This window comes from Zalophus californianus, chromosome 6 (assembly GCF_009762305.2).
Source record: "Zalophus californianus isolate mZalCal1 chromosome 6, mZalCal1.pri.v2, whole genome shotgun sequence".
Taxonomy (NCBI): domain Eukaryota; kingdom Metazoa; phylum Chordata; class Mammalia; order Carnivora; family Otariidae; genus Zalophus; species Zalophus californianus.
The window spans coordinates 146,808,231-146,827,213 of record NC_045600.1 but is presented as its reverse complement, the minus strand read 5'-3'; the positions used below and the strand labels follow the sequence as shown (position 1 = coordinate 146,827,213).

The following is an 18,983-nucleotide window of genomic DNA, read 5'->3' as shown; positions in this document are numbered from 1 at the left end:
GGGACAGGAGCAGGGACAGGATCTGGGTCAGGTGCAGGAACAGGACCCCTGGCAGGGGCAGGGAAAGGGGCAGCGGCTCTGGCAGGAGTATGGACAGGGACAGGAGCAAGGGTAGGATCTGGGGCAGGGACAGTGGCTCTGGCAGCGGCAGGAGCAGGAACAGGAGCAGGGGCAGGAACAAGAGCACAGGCAGGGGCAGGGGCAGAGGCAGGGGTAAGGGAAGGGGCAGGGGCAGTGTCAGGATCTGGGTCCGAGGCAGGGGCAGGGGCTGGGGTGGGGGAAGGGGAAGTGGCAGGAACTGTAGCAGGGGCAGGGGCAGGGGCTGGTGCAGGAGCAGGTGCCAGTTCTTTCTGGACAGCTCCAGGCTCTCCGTGGGCAGATGCCGGGTCACCTGCCGGCTCCTGGTCTCCTCCTGAAGTCACTGCAGGCACCAGCCCTCCCCTCAGATCCAGCTCTAGCTCCTCAGGTGGTGGAGCAGCTGTGAGAGGAGAAAAGCTCACCCCTGTGCTTACTCTCCATGGGCCTTTGCAGAGTCAAAGCCCAGCCCAGGGTCTCCCAGAGAAGCCACAGCCAGGAAGGAACCTTCACGGGGACGTCTCCCCAACTGCAGTCTTCCGCTGTGTGCTCTGTGCCCAGTCGTTTCTCCTGGCCCCACACCAGCCTCTGGGGGCTCCTCCCTGTGGGGCCAGCACCGACCCGTCCCCACACACCACAAACACCCAGCCGCGGCCTTCTCACCCTCGGCCTTGGCCTCCGTGGACTCCGGCTCCTGGACCACTGAGACAGTGGTCTGGGTGGTGTAGGAGGTCTTCCCCTACAATCCCCAGCACCTGCTTCTGGGGCCTCTGTTGAGGAGATGGAGGGCGTGTCCAGCAGCCTCCTCTCCATGTCCTCCGTGGCCTTCTGCAAAGACAGGGACCGGTAGCCGGCCCCGAGGTATCACAGCCCTGCCCGGCCATCCGCACTGTCCTCCTGCCCAGTCCCCCTGCTGCTCCCAGATCAGACACACACCTGTGCGTGCACAGCCCTGCACCCGGGATGCAGTGACCCATCCCTGCAGGGCTATCCGGATAAACCTCGGGTAGTAGGGGCAGTGGCCTCACACCCCATCTCACACAGCCAGACTTGACCTTGAACATGACCTGCCTACTGGGTATCTGACCCCTCATCAGCCTGCTTCTGCTTGGGGTGCCCCCCCCCCGCATGACCCCTCTTTACACACACACACACACGCACACACACACAGACACGCGCACGCACACACACAGACACAGACACACTCACACACGTGCACACACACAGAGACACACACAGAGGGAAGGCACCTGGGGCTACATAGGTCATCAGAGCGAGTGGGGCTGGGTGGCCGGCTCTGGGCCTCCTGGTGTCACCTTTCTGTCCTTCCGGCCAAATGGCCAGCAGCGGTGGGGAGCCCTGACATGAAATCCCCAGCGGGGGACAGCGTCTGCAGGGCGCGCTTTCTTCCACCTGCTGCCTCCAGACCTCAGAAAGCAACATGCGAACATCTTGGTTTGAGGATCTCCAATGAAATGGCTGGGCAGGGGGCTGTCTGTGGTATGTGGGTGCCTGGTTACCAGGGTTCCACATTCTGTTGGGCTCTGTTGTCAGGGAAGTGAGGTTACCACTGCCTGGGGTCCCCTTACCCAACTTCCTCCTCACACAAGAGCCCCCTGAGTGCCCCCCTCCCCCGGCTGCTCAATGCTCACCCTCCCCCCATGCGCCATCCACACAGTGACACCCTCACAGCCCACCCACAGCACCCGGGAGGCCTGGGTGCAGGCCTCTCTGCTGTGATGGCACAGAGCTGGGTTCAGACCTGGCTTCTGTGCGTGCCCAGAGCTGTGACCCTGGACAGACCCCGTGCCTCTCAGGGCCTCCCCAGGCTCCCCATGTGCACATTGGGGTATTCTGGCTTCTACTTCTAGTTACACCATTGGGGGTAGGACCTCTACACATGTTCCATACCTGCCTTCACAGGAGGCTGATGCATACTTCGCAATGCAAGGATAGGCCAGGAGCTGGGCTTGGCATGGAACACAGCTCAGAGGGGCTTGGGTCTGCTCTGGGGTCCAGGCAAAGCCACCCCCCTCCTGCCTGTGTCCCAGCCCCCGTGGGAAGGTAGTAATGAACTGATTCTGACCTTGTCCTCTCCCAACACAGACTTCCAGGGGCTCCCATTAGGGTTAGGCTCAGGTCCCAGGGCCTCGTCTGTGCCCGTGTGCTGGGCAGTCCCCACAGTGGCCCCTGGCACCCCTGAATCCTGGTCACACGTCCCTGTGGAATGCGCTCCCCTCCAGGATGGATGGCCTGTGTGACGGCGTTTTCAGGAATGGAATGCCACTAAATGCCGGGATGTCATTTCCAAGCTGGTGGAGGAAAGTCTGTGACTTCTCCTGGTTCCCTCTGTCCTGGGTTCATTCTCTGTCTCCTTCTCTGTCTCTGTGTCTGTGTCTCTCCCAGGAGCAGGATCTGTGGGTTCCATGGGCGATGTGAGAAACCTCAGAAGCCTCCCTTGTCCCCGTTTCCCTCTCCGGTCCCGGTGCTCCATTCCTTCCTAAGGCCTCCTCACCCTGACCAGAGCAGTGATTCTGGATCCTCTTCCAAATGGGGACCCTGAGGCTGCCACAAGGAGGGCCCTGACCTTGGTCTCCAGACTAGTGGTCCAGTGTTCTGCCATGTTCTGCGTAGCCAGGTCCTAAGCCCCCCAAGCCCCAGTGTGTCCTCTGCTGAGAAGGACCTCAAGGGGGTAGAAAGCATTTTCCCAGCACTGGGGACACAGTGGGTCAGGGATGGAGATCCAAGGCCAACAGGCTCTTCTACAAGCCTGTGGGACCCTTGGGACACTGCATCTCTGCAGCCCAAGTGACAGCAGAGGAAGCTGAGGCCTTTTGGGCTGTAGCCCTCTGGACTTGGGGGTGGGTATCTCTTCCTACTCCCAAGTGCCCAGGGTGGTGGTGGTCACCGGAACCCAGACCCTGTCTTTTCCCAGTGCCCTGCAACCCCCTGGGTCCCTTGGGGACCCCTGACCATCAGCCTGGGCTGTCTCCCCTCCCCATGCTATGGATCTGGGTCCTTGCCAGGAGTCCTGATGCCCTGCCCCATGGCCCAGCTGTCTCCAACCTCTTTCTTCTTTCCCCCTTGTCCCCCACCTCGCTCCCAGGGTGTCCTACCCTTCTGACCCCCAGCTGGGCAGAGTGGTGCGTGTGGGTGGGTTTGCAGGTGCGCATGCCTCTACATGCCTGGGGATGCCAAGGTCATGTCCCCACATGGGACGGGGTGGGTAGCTCTCCCCGAGGATCTGAGGGGCTCTCACCCCCAAAGCGACCCTCATGGGAGGGTTGGGGCTGGCCCAGGACTGGAGAGCAGCCCTGCTCCTTGGGCTCTGCACCCCTCAGTTGTCCTGGGCCAGTGCCTGCCTCTCTTGACCCAGGTTCCCAACTGTCCCTGAGGGTTGGACATGGAAACACTTGAACGTGGCCGCTCCTCCAGGGGTAGGTGGGGAACAGGTGCACCAGGCACCCAGGCCTCCCCACCGAGAGGGCCAGCCAGGTGTGTCATGGCCAGGTGTGCAAAGGTGACCTGTACAGAGCACCTGTACAGTGACACAGCCCTGCGGCGGATGGACACGAGACCCATGGCTCTGCACCTGACCAGTCCCCCATGTTCCCTCACCGCTGCCAACTGCTCTGTGGCCCCAAGTCCACTGGGCCCCACAACGACGGCCACCCTGTGCGGCAGGCCTTAGCATGCAAGGCCAGGTGGGTAGGATATCTGGGGACGCACAGGTCATTCAATATCCCCCACTGAGCTGGAATGCATTCCAGTCTGCTGGAATGCAAACTCCCTCTCAGGGTCCAGCTAAGTGCAGGGCTGGGCCAGAGGACCTGGAGGCATCAGTGGAGGCCAACTCAGGACAGGGAGAAGATCAGTCTGCCCCTTCCACTTCTCCTCTCCTCCTTTTGCCTTCTCTTCCTGGCAGGACCTGGGACGGACGTCCAGCCTGTCCCTGGCTGCAGCCCTGGCTGGAGTCAGAGAGGTGGGAAGGAGGCCAGGGTGGAGGGGCCCACCAGCAGGATTCCCATGTACAGGGGGCCGTTACTGTAATGAGGGACCCCGTGGGCATTCAGGGATTTCAGCCCTTAGTAGACATGCGCAGTGGCCCCAGGACTCGGCGCCTGCCCCATCCTTCACCCTCTACAAGGCCCTGCATCCTCCCCAGCACAGTCCTTGTCCACAGCCAGTCCTCCCTCTGGCCCCAGGAAATCCTGCTGCTCCAGGGGCTGGGAAATCTTTACAAGCTGGAGCTGAGCCCGCCCAATGGGGCCTGGTTCCTGGTCCTGCAGCCCCACAGTGAGGAGAGGTGAGGCCAGGCAGGAGCGGGGAGAGGGCAGAGTGGACTCTCCCTGGGGGCCATGGATCCCTGGTCAGCGCAGACCATGTTGTGTGCCGGCCCCTAGGGCACCCAGATGCCAGCTCCCGGTCAGGCTCCGGGAGGGAGACCAGAGTGTGGCTCCTGCTAGCTCACATGGTGTCACTCTGTCCTGTATCTACAGCCTGTCCCACCAACGAGACTCCCCTCCTAGTCAGCCAGCTCACCTTCAGGGTCAAGAACAGGCCATCATGAAGCTTAGGGGCAAGTGCGTGGCTGGGCAGGCAGGGGAGGGCTCGCTCTGGGCTCAGGGAGTCTCTGGCTCCAGCCCTCTGGAGAGCTGGCCTTCCAGATTGTCTGCGGACCAGCCCTGGGTTAGGGTGAGGGTTAGGGTTAGGGGTTAGGGGTTAGGGTTAGGGTTAGGGTTAGGGGTTAGGGGTTAGGGGTTAGGGGTTAGGGTTAGGGTTAGGGTTAGGGTTAGGGTTAGGAGATGATGGCTCCTGATACTCCCGTAAAGATATATAAGACCTACTGGATATTCAGTTGAAGGGCATGTGACCTCCTGAAAGTTATGTGAGCTGAGAAAGTGTGACATTCAGTTAGAAAGTTAGTAGGAGAACAAAGCTCATTTGACAATCTGAAAACTCATAACACTCAGGAAGAAGCTATGAGGTGTCCTGACAGCAGGCAGCCAAGGGACAACCTCTTGATGCTCAGATTGTTTGGTGGAGAACTTACACTCAGGGAGAGGACGGAACACTGCCCTTCATGCAGGTGGAGGTGTGACCTCCTCACACTCCTACAGGAAGGTGAAACTTAACATGCAGGTATGTGAGGTGAGCATTTGTCATCCTCCTGTCGGTGAGATGCCGTCTCCTGACAATCAGATAAAATGAAACCTCAGGATATTCAGGTGATTGTGGTGAGAATTCCTGACCCTCAGGTATAGGAGACTCATCTTTCCTGCATGTAGGTCCCAGAGAGGAGCCCTGGAGACACTCAGGTAGGAAACACCACACCCTGTGATACTCAGCAGTGAATAGAAAGGTGGGCTTTGTAGTCCTAAATTAGAGAAATTCAAAGTGGCTCTTTGAAAAGTGTGCTGATAGTATGTACTTGGATGATGGAAAGACAATTTGCCCTACACAGTGTTAAGGATCGATTAATCTGGTGAGCCCGACACCCTGTGACCATAGACATGCTGCATCATCTTGACACAGAGGGACAGAGCTGCCCCTCAACCCATGATTTGGAACAGGAACTGTGATTGCAGCTTGCATGAGGGGCAGACCCTGACACTGCACAAAACTGGATCCTCAGATGATACGGAACCTTCAAAGGTAACTGGGAATGAAGACCCTGGCCTTGGGACAGAGGGAGGGGGCTGCACATGAGCCCCCATCCCCCGAGGGGTGCAGAGGAGCCTGTACAGAAAGCTGGGATCTTGTTTCAGCCTGGACCGGTTAAGCTAATGGGCTCCTGCCTGGCCTGACTATTGGGGTGGGGGAGGGGGATGTAGCCATGCTGATTGGTCAGGAGGCCACAGAGCTGTGTGAGGTCACTGGGCTTCCAGGCCAGGCTGGGGCAGGAGTATGGTAGAGATGCTGCCAACTGCCATTCTGCTGGCCTTTGCAGAGTCTGTGGTTGCCAAAGATAACGCCACGTGTGAATAAGTGTCAGGGACACCTCCGGGGGGTGGAAAGAGTGTCTTCTGAATAGCAAGCCCCACCCAGACTCCCTCTGTCCAGGGCTAGGTAGGAGGCCAAGCTTGGGCCTTAGTAGTGCCCTGGGTCTCACGGGTGTGACCCACATCCCCAACTCAGACCATCCTTGCTCCCAGCTTCATCAGCCAAGAGAAACCAGGGCTGACCCCGGGCTCCTATGCCTCCCGTAGCACAGACGCTGGGGTCCTTCCCTCACCTAGAGACTGACCTCACTTCCTCTTGCACATCAAGTCCCAATTTTTAGAAACCCCTTTCTTCCCACAGATACTGAGGTGCCCCACCTGTGGCTGACCCCAAAGACCCCAGGGTATTGTCATGGCATTCTTCTAGGTTCCCGCCTCCACCTAGACTCTGACAGCCCCCAAGGTACCCCCAAACTCTTGTGGCCTCTCCCCAGTTCCCAGAACTTCCTCCCCTGGACGCCCGCTGTTCCCCACACCTGGGATCATTGGACCTGCCTTGGCAGGTCCCTCCTCCTGCCACCATCCAACCCCACACTGCAGCCGCCCCAAGAACCCTGTGGCTGTTTTCTGAGTCTCCCGCCCAAAATTGGCTCTAAAGACCTCAAGCCATTACACCTCTCTCTCACCTCCTCTAGCCTCCCCCCTGCCTCGGGATCTCCCATATTTCTAGGGCCCTTATCATCGGTCCTGCTTCCTATGGCGCCTTCTTTCCTCGCCTTGGGGCTACACCCACATGACCCCAGAACTGATATCCTCAAAACCAGTTCCTGAAGCCTGCAGCTTCCTGCTTCCCTACCGCCCTGACAGCGCCTCTCCTCAGCAGCTCCCCCTCGGACCCTCCACGTTCCCAGTTGCCCCCTTTGCCCAGCCCCCTAGCCCTGATTCCCCCATGGTGCAGGTGCAAGGACAGGCTGTGTCTCTTCTTGGTTTGAACTGTGCCCCTGGTCTCTCCCCAGTGCCCCCTGTGGGTTACGGTTCAGGCAGAACCCACCGGGAACTGGCCATATCGTCGGAGGGCAGGATGCAACAATCGGGGCCTGGCCCTGGATGGTCAGCCTCCCATTATGGTCATGTCCCATAATAACCAAAGGTACCATGTGTGCTGAGGCACCTTGCTGAACTCCCATTGGCTGCTTACTGATACCCACTGCTTCGTCTCCAAAAAGTATGTGTGGGAGCACGTGGAGGGAGGTCTTCAGAAAGGCTCGTCCCAGAAAGGTACATTCTCCAGGGCTCTCTGTGCGCAGTCTCCCCAGGGCTCTGGGCCATGTGGCAACCAGAACGTGAGTGGGTGGGCCCAGGCCCTCGCTGAGGGAGGGCTCTGAGGATCATGGTCACCAGAGGTTTCTGTCGAGCCCGTCCTTTCTGAGGATGACCTGGCTTGCCTCTGTGCCCACAGAAAAGTATATGACTGGAGACTGATTTTTGGAGCAAGGGAAATTATGTATGGGAACGATAAGCCAGCGAAGCCGCCTCAACAGGAGAGATATGTCGAGAAAATCATCATTCATGAGAAATACATCCCCAGTTTAGATCACCATGACATCGCTCTCATGAAGAACACCCCTCCCGTTCCCTGTGGGCAATTCATGGGAACGGGCCGCCTGCCCCAATTTAGGGCGGGCCCACCTGGATTTCCCCAGGCCTGCTGGGTGGCTGGCTGGGGATTCTTGAAAGAGAAAGGTGAGTATGGGAGGGGCTCTCACAGGGGTAGGGGCACTGCTGGTCATCCCCTCAGTGGTCTCTGAAGTGAAGGGGCCAAATGCGGTGCCTAGTGGCGATGTCGACCAGAATGCGGGACACTGTCCCCTTTTAGAGCGGGAGAAACTGGCAGCCGAGACCCCTGTCCACAACCTCACCACTGATGGCTCGTGTGGTCACCGGGTGGAAGGGTGCATGCAGCCCCAGGAGAACCTGGGCATTTTTCGAATGGGGTATGGGCTGTGGCTCTGTCTGGGGCCTGGGACCCCAGTTGCTACCTTCTGGAAATGGGGGATTGTCCCCTGAAACGGCACTCCGAGAAGAGCTTGAGATGGGGTTTTGTGGTTGCGGGCAAACTCCTCTCCTCTCTGGACATCCATTTCCCCATCTGTGAGGGGAAGGGCCATGTCACGTGGTCTCTGAGCTCTGAGACCCCAGAGCCCAGCCCTCTAGACCTCAGTGAACCTCTGCTCCCCACCTACGAAGTGGTCACAATGCGAGAATCCACCCTCCCCATCTGAGTGACTTCGTTTTCTCTGGAGAGAGGGGACGGGGTCCTTGGCAGGCCAGCAGTGGGCAGCAAGGGTTTGACGAGTAGGATAGGCCTTTCAGCTTTCCACAGGTGACCACATGGACTTTGTACCCAGTCACATTGGGGATGAGAAGAGAGACTGAAAGCTCTTCTGTCCCTTGATAATGGAAAACTGAGGGCTCCTAATTCAAGGCACTTCCATCATTTGGGGTTCAAAACTCAGACTTTTCTGGTGACAAAACCCTGGTAGTTTCAGTATGCTTCCTGTAACTCTTCTTCCCTCTCTCAAGTCTGCACCCTTCTCTGATTGGGCTGCTTCTCCTCCCGGGCACCCCTGTTTTCACTGGCCTCTGCTGGCCCTTCCCTCCCCGACCTGGGGTATCAAACTCTATCTGGCTATTGATGTCCATAGCTCTGCTGAGGCCTCTAGAGCATTCTTCTTGTCCCACCCCCGGCCTACCCTGCTCTGCCCACCCACCCAAACATGTGCGCAGTGTCCCAGGGTTCTTGTCGTCCCTGGGGGGGCTGATCTCAGGATTCCCATCTACACTCCCACGCCTGCCACCACCTTTGCTGTCCTATCTCTCAAAAGGATTATAGGCTCCCAGCTACACCCTGGACATCACACAAGGCCTCTTTTGTTCTAGAATCCTCCTCAACTTAGTGGGATTTCTACCATCTTCTGGTGAATCCCTCCCCCACTGGTAAGGCCAAGTCTTAAAGAAATCCCCAGCCTCCAAATTTCTGTGACATTCTTGCAGACCTTCCTTTTTCTACCTCCTCCTTGAGCCCATATGCTTCTGGGGTAGTCCTCCTTTTCTCTTGAATTTCAAGTTCTTGTGGACTTTTCAGCATTTAAAGCCAAGGTGTTGGGATTGAGAAAACCCTGTTCTCTTCCAGGTCATCTGGCTCTTCCATAGATCTAAAAGGTCACCATAAGCGACCAGGCTTGTTCTGGTGGTCATTTCCATGTCACCCCTGCCTTGGGGACAGTGCAAGTACAAAACTAACCCTGCTTGGGTGGTATGCGAAGTTGACCTGAAGGGCCTGGAGACGCAGTCCAAGCCACACAAACACACAGTCTGAATGCTGTGTGCCTAGCTCCATCCACTTTGCTCCACTTGGTTCTGGCTTCCCACTTGGCCTCCACTGCCATGTTCCAAGTGTGATCCGCCACCTCTCCACCCGGATGCAGGCGATTTCAGACCCACCCACCAGGCTGTGGCTGGGCTGTGGGTGCGGCCGTGGTGGGGGGAGGCCACTTGATGAGGGGGGATTGCTGCCCCTATAGCCAGCTGTGAGTTTGGCTGATGGAATCATAGCCTGGGCTGGGCCTTTCTTAACCCAAAGGTCATGATGGAGCCTCTGGGGCTGTACAGGATGTTCTGACCTGCCTTCCGGTTATTCCAACTACCCATGCCCCTGACAGATCTGTGTGTGTGGAGGCCATCCTGCAGCTCCTCCTTCTCTGTAACTTCAAAACGGATGGGAGGCATGCGGGGAGGGACTCATCTGCCCAGCTCCAGCAGATCCTGTCCAGAACTGAGCTGAGGGGTTTAACGGGGGATAAAAAGCAATGAGGGGGACTTAGAGCCGTACTGTGGGGAAATGAAATGTGTGTCCTGGATTTGAGTGTAGAGAGGAAAACCTTGGTCCGAATCCAAGCCACACCACCTCCCTACCAGCATGTTTGGGCAAGTGGTGCTCCAAGCTCTTGATTGGAGGCAAGGTGAGTCACAGAGCTTAACACAGGGGGTCACTGTGGGGTGTAAATGAGGTGACACATCCTGGCTGTAGCTGTGAATAATCATCTGGCATCAACACACATTCCCACAGCCACATCTGCTCATCCTCCATGCACTGCCCCTCCTCTTCACCTGCATATGCCTCCAACACCCCACATCCTTCACAAGTGTCTGAGGAGAGGCCAGGGGCATTGACTTTCATGGATTTTAGGTTGAAGTAGAACATTTCAGGATGATGGGGGTTCCGTGGAGGGAGGAGGCAGGGCTTTCCCAAAACATGTCTTCTGTGATCGCTGACCACCGAGCCGCCTGGCTGTAGCCTACAGGATCGCACCTACACTGCAGGAGGCCCGTGTGAACCTCATCGACCTCGACTTTGTAACTCCACAGAGTGGTACAATGGGTGCATTTGTTCAACCAATGTATGTGCAGGGTACCCTGAAGGCAAGATCGACACCTGCCAGGTAACTTCCCTTCGGGCGCCCCTTGCCCTGTCAACACCTTTTTTGTGAATTCCTGAACTCCACTCCCTCCAGGGTCCTGCTTCAGTGACCCTTTCCCTGGTCCCATCTTGTAGCAGTGAGGATGGGAGGTGACACCTGGGGCACCTACAAAGAACCAGTCACCACACAGAGGGCTTTATCCCACCGTGACACAGAGATCATAACACCCGAACACCACCCTGGAAGAGAAGGCTTACCTCTCCTCACCAGAATACAAAACCTTCCAATCCACTTGTACACACATGCCCATGCATGCATAAAGCCTCATACGTGGACACATGGGTCGCTGATCTTCCCTCCTCACTGCAAGGAGACCCGTGACAATCCATCCCCTTCTCACATCCACCTGAAGCTGTTGATACCAACTCAAAGTTTACCACCACCACTTGTGTTCATGGCAGCAAGAAGCCATGGGACTGAAGAAACTGTCCTTCCAGAGCCTATGGCCCTTCTGGGCAGGGGAAAAGTGGCTCAGACAGAGAGTGACTTCTGTGTCCTTCTGGGCAGGGGGACAGCGGCGGGCCTCTCATATGTAGAGACAACGTGGCAAACACCTATGTGGTCGTGGGAGTCACAAGCTGGGGGGCAGGCTGTGCCTGAACTAAGCGCCCCAGAGTCTACAGGGCCACCTGGCCCTATCTGAACTGGACTGCTTCCAAGATCAGTTCTAATGCCTTGCACATGGCTCAACTGCCCACCCCTCCCCATCCGACTTCTCAAGCAATCCCGGCTAGACAACCCTCTGCCCGCCCTTCTGCTCGCCCTCCTTGGTACTTCCAACGCCCTCCTCGACCTCCTCCCAGCCCCTCTGCATCTCGACCTCGACCTCGACCCAAACCCCCGGCACCAACCCCAGCCCCACCCCCACTCCCACCTGCTCCCCCACCTATCACTAAAGCTCCCCAAGTACTTTATGTTGCCAAGCAACTACAGCAAATCACAGAGATCTTGAAGGGGAAGACCTTTTCTAATGAAAAGGGGTACTACGAAATGGAGACCACAGATCTCCCAGAACAGACCGCCGCCTCCTGATCTGACCCCACTCCAAACAGACCCAGTGAGCCCTTTACTCCCAAGAAAAAAAGATGAAATAAATAAATATAAACATAAATATAGATATAAAATATATCTCTATCTATCTATCTAATCTATGAAGGGATGATTTCTGGACTTCTTCCTACCTGCCCTCCCCAACATAATCCAAACTCACCCCCAGCAAATCTGTCTTCCCTCTGTCACCCTCCAACAAGGTGGAATTGCTCGTATGTCAGTGGCTCATTGTGGTTTCCTAAATCTTGATTTTTGAAGTTGGAACAAGGCGATCTGTGGTGACAGGCCAGGTATGGTCTGGATCTCACACTCAGAGTCTCTGCTTATTAAATCAGTGCAGTTGGGCCCTGGAGCACTTCTGTGAGGTGAGCTGACTCAGAAGGAGGGGTGTGGGTTTGAGGCCATTGGAAGAATGACCCCAGTCTGAAGTTTTGTAGCGTGGCCATCTGATGCTCAGTCCACATGGCCAACCCCAGGCAGAAGTCTGCCCTCAACCACAATTGTTTATGTCCATCTGTGAATTCCTGAAAAAGAGATCTCAATGGCCTCAGGTCAACTGCCCACTCTGGTCAGGGCCCAGATCAAGCCTAAATGCTGGATTAGCCACTTGAGAATTAAAGATGGCAGGCTCCAGAAAGAAAGCCCCGGGCTCCTGGCTGGGCAGTTGCTGCAACAAGCAACAGTCTCATACCTGTTCACCTGTTCACTGTGTGCACATGTTTCAAGGGCAAGATGGTCCTATGTTCTGGTTGCAAAGACAGATGGCATAGGGTACAGGAGCATGAGGGAGGAACTTTGGGTGAGGAAGACCAAGGACCCTGTCTTTTCCTGCTGGGGCTGCAACAGGGACTGATGAAGCAGGCATGAGTATTTTCAGGATTCGTCAGTCTGTCTGGGTTCAAACAAACCCCTGCTTTGCCTCTCATCAGCTATGTGGCCTTGGGAATATGGCCAGAGGGTTGTGTGACAATGACATTAGGACAGATGTGAAGCTTTCAGAGCAGAGCGTGACACGCCATACATGCTTATAGATGTGGGCTCTAGAGCCAGCTGGTGATGCGATGCTGGGTAACCTTATACTTATGCAGGGGCACTCGGGTGTCTATCGTCTGTGCCCTTATGAGCCCTGGAATGCCTACGCTACCGAAGAGGACTTGCAAATTGATCTGGGTGGCCCATGGCTCTGTAGTGTATTAACATTTGATAAAATAAAAAAACCAAATTTTATCTGCCTTCACTGAGAGCCAACATTTCTAAGATTAGAGTTGGCATGTCCATGATTCCTTTCGTTGGCTTTGGTCTGTCTCTTCTAAAGTCAGTTTCTTAATCTCCCTACTGGGTATATAAGCTCTGTACCCTGCTGTCAGACACCAGGTACCCTCTAAACACTGAACAAAACTCACTGTCAGTCACAGAGTGAGACAAACCCCAAGCCATAGGCCACATGGTCCAAAGAGCAGAAACAGCCATGGCAGCAACTCAGGACATGCCCTCACCCTTCCTGGGGAGTCCTGAACCCGGAGCTTGCAGGTGGGAATGGTGTGGCAAGATGTGCTCAGGCTAGGGAGTAGGGGTGGGTGCGGAGGATTTGGGACAAATTTGGAGGAGCTATAGTACCAGTGGTTTCTTTCCACTTACAGATCATCCCTCCTCCTCAGAGCTTCCCAGGATCCAGAACGGATTCTCCTGGCACTCTCTCCTTTCACATGCTCAAATCCTTGTCCTTAGCTTTTCCCTTCTCTCCTCATTGGGCCTGTCATCTGTAGCTGACACTTGGGTCTCCTTCCTGGGGAGACAGGGCTTATACTCAGGGAGCACTAATGGGAGGCCATGGATTGGGTAGAGCCTGGAGAATCCGATTGGTGGTTTCTTGTGTATCTTCCGAAACTTTCCATGCCCACGAATAGATTTACATATAATATTCTTCTTATTTATTCACTGTTCATACTATTCTGACTTCCTGTTTCATTTAGCAAATTAGAGTTATTTTCGTATTAGCACACAGGGACTCACCTTCTCAAAATTACGTTGTGCGGTAGGGGTACTTACGAGATATAGTGCCACATTTCCTTCCTGGGAGGGGTTATCTAGCCCACTGCTTTAGCTTTCCCTCAATGTACTCATTTCCCCACATAGAAGCCAATACTGGTTTATAACAAATTCACTGATTTTTGCAAAACGAATAGATGTTCCAATTGTCATTTTTTTTTTTTAATTTATGAATGAAGTTGTTCACAAGTGAAGTGAGACTCTCTGATCTGCCTTCATATCCCTGTGGATACTCTAACCCTGAAAATGGCTTACAGGTCCCGGAGCACATACTGCTACACACAGAGACAAGAGGAACAGGGGAAAACTGGACAGACTGTACAATGAGCCAGCACCAAGGGGCATCTAGGCGACTGAGGGATATGTTCACTGTTTCTCTGTGGGATGGTTTAGGCAAATGATAAGTATTTTTCTAAAAAGCAGAATTCATAATGACTTTTATTGCTAGGAACAGTAACAAGATGATTTGACGGTGGCTAAACCTGTGCACGTGGTAAAAGCCTGACTCCTGAGCATTCGGGAATAACAGACCTAAGATGTGTGTAGGCACAAGGTCTAATTGCGAATATGATTCATATGAGAAATCTTGTTTTAAGATTTATTTATTTATTTATTTGAGAGAGAGAGATAGCATGAGAGAGAGCATGAGCAGAGAGAAGACGCAGAGGCAGAGGGAGAAGCAGGCTCCCCACTGAGCAGGAAGCCCGATGTGGGACTTGATCCCTGGACCCTAAGATCATGACCTGAGCCGAAGGCAGACGTTTAACCGACTGAGCCACTCAGGCGCCCCCAGTATAAGAAATCTTATATTTACAAGGAAAAAACTGATCCCAATGAATATAATTTTAGTACATTTTAAATGGAAGTGGAAAACATGGAGGTAGTTCATCTTTAATGTGTAGAAAACTCATCAAGAAACAGAAATTAGCCTAATGGAGTTTTCTGCTGAAACTATATTCTTGGTAAAGATTCGTCAGTGACCTGCTTCTGGCCACTATAGTTGGGCCTGTGGACTTCTCTTGGGTAGGTACTCAGATAGTGGAATGGCTGGGTTATATGGCAGGTGTAAGTTTTGACATATGAACGCACCCAGGAAACCAGCACCACAATCAACATAGTGAACCTGCCCATCACTCCAAAGGCTTCCTTGGGGTACTCCGTAATCCCTCCAGCCCCTTCCCTCCCCGGCCATAGCCACTTCTGCTCTGTTTCTCTCACTGTGTATCTGTTTGCATTTAAAAAAAAATTAATAAATGCAATCATACAGTGAGTGCTTTTTTTTTTTTTTTTTGGTCTAGCTTCTTTCACTCAGCATAATCATTTTGAGGTTTATCCATGTGGCAGTGTGTTCCAGTCCTTGTGGACTGGACAGTCCTTGTGTCTCGTCCTTGGTGCCACCCAGTGCTCCACTAAGTGACTGCCCCACAATTTGTTTCTCTAACCAGGTGATGGACTTTACAGTTTTAGGTCATTAGGAATAAAGCAGCTATGAGCATTTGTACACAAGTCTTTGGGCATATGCTTTCATGTTTCCTGGATAAGAACCTACACGCAGGATCATATGGTACGTGTATGGTGAGCACTTTTAAAACCTGCCAAAACGTGTCTTCAAGGCAGTTTCAACACTCTACATCCCCGTCAGCAGTATCTGAGGGTTCGAGTTCCTCCAGCTCCTTGCCAACACTTCGTGTGCTCTGTCTTTTTGATTTAATTTAATCTTTAAAAACAATTTAAAAGATTTTGTTTATTTATTTGAGAGAGAGAGAGCACAAGCGAGCACAAGCAGGGGGAGGGGCAGAGGGACAGGGAGAAGCAGACTCCCTGCTGAGCAAGGGAGCCCGACATGGGGCTTGATCCCAGGACCCGGGGACCATGACCTGAGCCGAAGGCAGTTGCTTAACCAACAGAGCCACCAAGGCGCCCCGAATTTTAGCCATTCTTATAGGTGTAATAATATGTCATGTGTGGGGTTTTTATCCACAATGTAGTCTATATATATATTTGAAGCATTCGAAATGAATATTGTTAAGATTTATCATGAGGTAATAGGGCAGTAACTTTTGACAGTAGCAAAATGTGGGAGTGCACATAGGGAAAGGAGGAGGTAGAAATAAGCATAAAATTAAATTCATTCAAACAGAATTTGGATTTTTCAAACATCAGAGACATGAATGGTAAACATCTGAAAGACATACCAATAGCAACAGTCATAGAACAATTTCTCCATTAAGCCAGGTCTATCCTATATAAAGATATTCCAAAGCATCCAAACTCCCAGAGCTTCCCTGTCTGCTGAAGTTACTACACCCAAATAGAACACTTTATATTTAAAACAAAATCCTCAGGGTGCACGACTGGCTCAGTCAGTAGAGTGTGTGACACTTGATCTTGGGGTCCTGAGTTCAAGCCCCACGTTACATTGTAGAGATTACTCTTTAAAAAGATACTAAAACCCCCAAATTTAGCACAAGTCAACAATTTGCCCACAGTCAGTTCATCCTCCACTTTTAGGGTGATGATAGGTTTGCTCTTCACAAGAAGCATCATGTGTCACCTTATTGACCTTTATACGGTTTGTTTATTTCCAATGTATGCTTTGCTCTTGCCCCACTAATTCTTTCTCCCCAAAGCTCTAGAGAACCCCAGTTTTGATCTGCATGCTCAGTGAGAATTCATTCATGTCCATGATATTTTCATGAAGAAGAAGAGAGACAATGCAGAGCCCAGGGGTGGGACCTCCCCAGCCAGCCCTTGCATCTCTCCTGGCTGGGTTGAGCTATCACTGAACTGACTTTGTTAGGCAAATATGTGCCACTGTGCCAAAAAGATGCTAAATTCCATGCTCAGACAGATTCGGGAGTGTGGCTAGGGTCAAATGATTCCTCAGGCTGTATATGCCAGGAATATAAAATTGGTTAATTTAATTTTGGATTTTTTAATTTCTGAGATAAGAATCCAAACTTCAATAACTTTTCCTTCAGGAACATGACTTAAGCGTTGCATTATATTAAAGCAGTCAAAATGTTCTCTCGTGAATACAGTACGGTCATTGTGACGTGGCTCTAGTGATGATGAGCAGGCTGTCCTATCATTGCAGCCCTACTTCATCCCTCAGTCACTGAAACACTATTACTCACCCTAAAGGTCCATACTGTACACACAGACACAGCATTGTGAAGACCACTTTGTTGAATATAGGCCACTTCCAAAATTACAGTCAACATTCCTAAAAGCAAATAAAACAAATCATTCTACATATTGCTTCTTTAGTGCAAAGCCTTTGAAAACAACCTTATTCAGAAAAATGGCTAGCTATTACTGCTATTATATAATAATAATAATATATTATTAGATTATAGATAATATTATCTATATAATCTATAATAATAGTTATATTATCTATTAATATAGATTAATAGATAATAATAACTAGCTATTATTTGCATTTGGCTAGCTATTACTCTAGTCATGTGAGATCCATCTATAAGAAAGGAAGGAAGGAACAAATTAAGAGTGGAAATATAAAAATTTGAAAATTATATTTGGATCCTATGAGTTTAACCAAATGTTAGCTGACAGCTGCAACAGACCAAGATTTAATGAGCATTCCAATCATTTCAAACCTTATACTGTTCTTTGTAAAGGAAATAAATTCTCTAATACCACTGCTACCTCCTCTAGGTAAATTGTTTAGTGTGAGTCTATCCAAGGCCTGTGATTGCAACCTCCTAACTCTGCCGCACGCGCCCAGGCACTCTGAGAGCTATACAGGACAGGGTGCACTTCTCTGTGAGGTCTTGTTCAGAAGACCACAGAATCCACCAGAAGTGAACTTCCAAAACATTTTTCCACACTGAAAATGATAAACGGAACTCACGTGATCACAAATTCTACAGAGGCCACAAAATGTTAGAATAAACTGGCCTTTAGGGTTAGTGATTCATTAATACCTAAAATCTGTTTTTGTGTCTTAGTAAAATTAGCATTACTTCATCTGATAAAGGAATAAATCTACTTATAAAACTGGACTTTTGAATAGATTCAGAGCTTCTTTCTCAGATTTTCTTCTTAAATCAGCAAACCCATTTGAGGTAAAGAGGAAGCTCCTATGTAGTTTGAAAATATTTTCTTTAGCTGTCTGCAAATTAACTGATTAATTCATACTCAATGCAGGAGCACTGTATCAGTTCACACCAGACCCTGAGAAGGCACTGAGAAATCTGACAAGAGCAAAACCAGGAGTGTTCCCACTCTTACTTTCTGTATAGTGAACATCAAAATTGTAGATACATATAATAAATGTATACTACACCACAAGCATCTTTAGCAGAGGAGTTGAAGGACATATTATAACACTGTTTTAAACCACAAATGCTAGGGGCGCCTGGTTGGCCCAATGGGTTGAGCGTCTGGTTCTTGGTTTTGGCTCGGGTCATGAGCTCAGGGTCACGGGGTCAAGCCCCCCCCCGGAGCCCCACATTGGGTCCCGCACTCAGTGGGGAGTCTGCTTGAGATTTTCTCCCTCCCTCTGCCCTTACCCCCGCCGCCCGCCCCCCATGCTCACTTGTGTGCTCTCTCTTTCAAATACATAAATCTTAAGAAAATAAACTGCAAATGCTAAATACCCTATTTCAAATACTCTAATTTATGAATTAATATCTCAGATGTATCAATGGCACTTTACCACAGTGATTGGAGAACAGTCCACTTTTTTGCCAGTTTTATGAATAATTTCCTTGACTGTACAATGACATAACACTTACATGCCTTTTTAGAAAATGTACTGTACACAGTTATAAGACTATAGAACTAAGATTAATCATACTTTAATTAGAAAACTCACGTTTGTATTATGTTTCTGTTAAAGGAAAAACTGTGTTACTCTAATACTTTTAATGTAATGACTTTGGTTCAAGATTATGAAAAATTTGAATAACTTCTCTCAAGACCATTTCATTTCAAATTTATACAACTTGTTTAGTCAGCTGACCAGAAAGAAAGGAAATAAAAGGAAAATATTTGCCCAGATGAGGTAGAGAATGTTCACACGAATTCAATGCATAGTTCTCTTGGTTGTTCTGTTTCATCCTTAACTGGGCCCAAACCAATTTTAAATCCGAGCTTAAATGAGCTTCTTCAATTCTTCTTCCAATAAGTCTCTGTCACTCCCATCTCCGGGTCAGGGAGTACTCAAGTCTCTGCAGAGTACGTTGTCTTTGGTTCCGTCCTGTTTGTCCAAGGACCAACAACACAGCCATTTTGAGAAGGGGATGAAATCACTCGCTGTTTTTACCCACAGGCAACACTGATTTCTGATTAGGCTTGC

General features: G+C 51.6%; 1 long non-coding RNA gene and 1 pseudogene across 2 annotated transcripts; one reads left to right on the top strand and one right to left on the bottom strand.

The window, feature by feature from the left end:
* Positions 1-270: 270 nt before the first annotated feature.
* On the bottom strand, positions 271-16,883 carry LOC113909979. 2 transcript variants are annotated; one of them, XR_003515869.2, is made up of 3 exons: positions 16,795-16,883; positions 739-903; positions 271-478 (listed from the first exon to the last, which is right to left on the bottom strand). It is a non-coding gene; the product is annotated as an uncharacterized LOC113909979 (long non-coding RNA). The 2 variants fall into 2 exon arrangements; XR_003515868.2 differs by lacking the exon at positions 16,795-16,883 and adding an exon at positions 1,392-1,530.
* LOC118357056 lies at positions 5,983-11,590 on the top strand (annotated as a pseudogene).
* Positions 16,884-18,983: the final 2,100 nt, after the last annotated feature.